Genomic DNA, 5,000 nt, shown 5'->3' on the forward strand with positions numbered 1-5,000 from the left:
CTCTTGAAACAGAACTCGAAATGTTTCTGACTAATGAAAAAACACACACTTGCAGAAAAGTTCAGAAAAACAACCTGGCTAGCCCTTCTTGCATACTTAGCTGACATTTTTGGACATGTAAACGAACTGAATAAGGAATTGCAAGGAAAGAAAGTCAATCTCCTGTTAGCAAGGGAAAAAATTCAACATTTGTATCAAAGCTTCAGTATTGGAACCAGAAAATAAATGCCAAAAAAGACGGCAGCCTTTCCAAAACTGGGAGAGTTTTTGGAAGACTGTCAAGACTGTAGTCTTAGTGACCTAAAGGAGTCAGTCACAAGGCACCTGACCAAACTTAAAAATAGGTTCTGTGACTATTTTCCAGAACTTGATTCACATACTGTAAGCTGGGTTGTAAATCCCTTCAAAAGTGAGCTGGCTGATTTGCCTGAACAGCCTGAATGATTGGCAGAAGAGCTTATTGAACTTTGTTCCAGCAATAAAACTAAAATGGAATTTGAGAACAAGGATGATCTCTCAAGTTTTTTAATTTCAAAAACTGCAAAGGCTTATAAAACTGCACATATGGACGCAACTAAAATGCTACTACCTTTTGCAACAACCTACCTTTGCGAACAAGGCTTTTCCACCCTTGTAAATCTAAAAACAAAATACAAAAACCGGGTGAATCCTGAAGACAGCATTCTAGTAGCAGTTACTTCAAAAATCCCTGATTTCGAGTTTGTTGTATCTAAGATGATACAGCATAATTTTTCCAAAGCCTGAGGTAGCTGATATGAAAATATTAAAGATTTTAATCTGTCGTTAAAATATCAAAGTTTTCAATATTTTCTTAATTGTTTTTCGTTGTGTGCCATTCTCATGCCAGAAAAATAGTATTATTTTTCTTTGTGTGTCATTCTTATGCCAGAAAGCATAACATTATATTTCTTTGTGTGTCATTCTTATGCCAGAAAGAATAACATTATTTTTCTTTGTGAGCCATTCTTATGCCAGAAAGGATAAACGTTTTTCCCCATTATAGTGGATTCAATAAAATTTCAATCTGAATTTGAAATACATGATGATCAGTAGTTTTGCTTGTGTGCCATGTAATGCTAAAAAGAGTGTTTTATTTTTCTGTTTTATACAGTAAATGTGATTCCTACTTTTTTTCCTGTGTACAATTTCCATGCCAAAAAGATAGACTTTTATTTCCTATGATAGATGAAATTAAAAATTTGAAAATTTTCTAATATACAGTTTTTATTTATTTATTATCAATGAATTCTATAAGTAAATTGGTTTGTCTACCAGAGTACCTCCAAGTGTGTGGGTAAATTAATTTTACTACAAATTCTATTGGGGTAACACCCAAAAAAGTTACCCGACCCCTGGTCAATTCAAACCACGTCCTACTTCGATTCTTTAACTGGGATGTGAGAGATTACTGAAATAAACACTGGTGATTGAAATAATATAACCTTTAAAAAAATAGATATTTTATGAAGGTTATAACACTTATAAAGAATTTACATAAAAAAAATCATTCGAAATATTAAGGCTGAGCAAAACTTAGATAAGGATGAAAGATATGTTACAGTCTGAGAAATAAATAATGAATTGCATAAAAAATATTAAAGGTTTGATAAACTAATATCCCTTGGGGAGTGCGAAGAGCAGACCCAAACCATCTCCATATACCCCTCATCATGATCTCATCCACATATGGTACTCGAGTAATATCTCTTACAGTTTCATTTCTAATCCTGTCCTATCATTTAACTCGCAATATCCTTCTGAGGGCTTTATTCTCAAATCTACTAAATCTATTGGAGATTTCTCCATTGTCATACCATGACTCATATCCATAAAGTAACACATATCTCACTCAACTGATATATAGTCAAATTTTGTATTGAAATTTTAGGCGATTTGATTTCCAAATTTTACTCAGCCTAGCCATTGTCCGATTTGCTTTTTTCAATCTTTCACTAAATTCTAATTCTAAAGATCCTGTATTGGAGATCATTGTTCATAAATACTTGAATGATTCTACCTTATTAATCATTTCTCCTTCCAATGATATTTCATCTTCCATTGCATACTCCGTTCTCATCATCTCTCTCTCTTTTCTCTTTATTTTCAGCCCCACCTCGTGTCATGTTTCATGCATTCTGGTAAGCGAGCATTGCAAATCCTGTGGTGTTCTCCTAAGAAAGATAACATCATCAGCATACTCTAGGTCTGCTAAATTCCTATCACCAATCCAGTCCAATCCTTCTCCGCAATCAATACTGTTTTACACATTACAAAGTCGATGAGGAAGATAAACAACATAGGTGATAACACATTCTCTTGGAGTACAACGCTGTTCATTGGTAACTCACATGATAAGACTCCATTAACATTAACTTTGCACTTGCTATACTCATGAACAGTCTTGATAAAATTTCCATATTTAAGAGGACTTCAATAATAACACAGGACTCTCCACAAAATTAGCCGGTGCACACTATAAAAGGCTTTTTCATAGTCCACAAATGCCATCTAATGTGGATTTCTATATTCTACTTATTGCAGTACAACATGTTCAAAATGAAAACTTGGTCAGAGCAACTTCTACCTTTTCTAAATCCTGCTGGTTCATCTCTCAGCTTTCATTAATCTTTCTCTCCAGTCTCATGTTTTATCAATTTTCACCAACACTCATAACTCCCATTCATCAGGTTTTGCCTCTTCATGACACATTCTATATAATAATCTTGTAAGTAGTCTGAGAATCCCTACATTTTCGGCCAGTATCATTTTGGCCGTTATTCCATCGTATCCATGGGCTTTTCATCTCTCTAGTCTTTTTAGGATAGCTTCGACTTCAATTACACTGAATTCATTCATGGGCACATTAAGGTCTTCATCAGCTTCAGATATGTCAATCAAATTATTCCCTTCATGTGTCCTCTTCATAACCTCACTAAAGTTTTCTATCCAACGTTGTCTTTCTTCATCTTCTGTTGCTATAACAAAACCATCTCTCTTTTTGATGGGTATATTCTTCTTTGCCCTAGTCAAGATTTTATTAGAAACATTATGAGCAATTCCCATACCATAGCGACTTCCTGAATTCATAGCTTTTTTGGCCTCATCTGCTTTACTGTCTAATTACTCGCTCCAGTCATCCTTGGCTTTTCTTTTGACCTCGCTGCCAATACTGGAATACTTAGATTGCTCTACCTTGTAATTTTCAATACTTTCTCAAAAACTTTCAACAATGAATTTCTGTCTTTGTCTGCTTTTTATAGAATCCCAATTATCATTCAATATCCATGGCTTTCTCCTTGTAACTTTTTGTCCTAAGACTTCACTACCAACTGACGGATATATGTTCTTAATATCACACCAATCTTTATTAACTGTCTATTCTTCGTCTCTTAAAGTCTTAAGATTGCCAATCGATTCCTACATTCAATTGCAAATGTTTCTCTGTGCTCTTCATCTAGAAGATTAGTTGCATCAAACCTAGATATTCTATCTTTCTGTTGGATTCTCTCAGTTTTAATTTCAGTGGGGCAATAAGGAGCTTTATTCATGGCAAAGTGATCTATCTGATATTTTTAATTTTCATATGGCGAAGGCCTTGTATGTATGTGGATGTTCTGATGCTGGAACAGAGTACCTCCTATGAAAAGAATGTTTGCTGAACAGAAACTTCTGAAAGGTGATCCCTTTTCATTTGCAACTTCGCCAAGACACTCGACACCCATCACATTCTTTATCCCTTGATTATTTCTTCAAACTTTAGCATTGAAGTCACCTGTAATAATTTTCATATCTCTCTCAGGGATCTCCTCTATTATCCTCTGCAGTCTTCAGTGTATTTATCTTTTCTCTCTTCAGCTGAATCATTTGTTGGGGCATAGCAAACTATAATACTCATATTACACTGCTTTGATTTGAACTTTGCACGTAACAATCCACTATTTACAGCTCTCCACTCAGTCAATGCCTTTCCTGCTCTTGGTGTCATCACCATCCCTACCCCTTCTATCTAGCTCCATCTTATCTTCATGAGTATATATATATATATATATATATATATATATATATATATATATATATATATATATATATATATATATATATATATATATATATTCCCGTGGTCTAAAGTTTCCTTACCAGTCTCCTTACAACGTGTTTCACTTAGGGCCAAGATATCCGAACTATATTTCATAGATTCACTCTCCACTTACTTTAATTTCCCAATCTGATTGATAGTTCTAACTTTGCAATTACCTATTTTCAGTTTTTCTTCAGTATTTTTGAACTTTGAGATTCTTAGCACCTATCTATACATTTTTTCATATCCTCTATCCATGACTGACTAAATCCACAGAGGATTCATTGGCTAGAGATATCAAAGAATAGCCAGTTCCTTGTGATGCACAGTCCCTATCTAACTAAGGCAAGTAATATTTCCCAGTCGAAACTAATTCTGGTAAGATCAACCGCCAGGTATCTGCAGTTGAAGCCCAAAACACAGTATGTCCATTACCTTAAACCCGATAATCTACCCTGCTGCCATTGGCTTTAACGAGATTTTTTTTTTGGGGGGGGGCACCCTTTCTCCAAACCAAAAGCTCTCATTATACTCTTCCAGGTTGCTCATCCATTTATACGAGTATAACCAATGGCAAATATGTATTGCTAAGATATACCGCCTAGCACGGTGTTTTCAACTAGATAAAAATATCATGAGGCGAATCAGGGGGTTTCAGACAATTCTCAGTTGGATACCAACGCACCCGTGAGATGACTCCCAGCTAGCCCCGTCCACCCTTGGTCCCAGAAATTAAAAAAGGAAAAAAGGTAATATCCTCCCATGAGGCAATCGCGATATTTCTAAAGACTATGGTAGAGAATCTTCCAAAGACCAAACATGACGCAATAAATAAAAAAATATAAAACAACATTACATAGGCCCTTGTACATATCTTGCACTAATCCAACAACACTCAAAT

This window comes from Palaemon carinicauda, chromosome 10, assembly GCF_036898095.1.
Source record: "Palaemon carinicauda isolate YSFRI2023 chromosome 10, ASM3689809v2, whole genome shotgun sequence".
Classification (NCBI taxonomy): domain Eukaryota; kingdom Metazoa; phylum Arthropoda; class Malacostraca; order Decapoda; family Palaemonidae; genus Palaemon; species Palaemon carinicauda.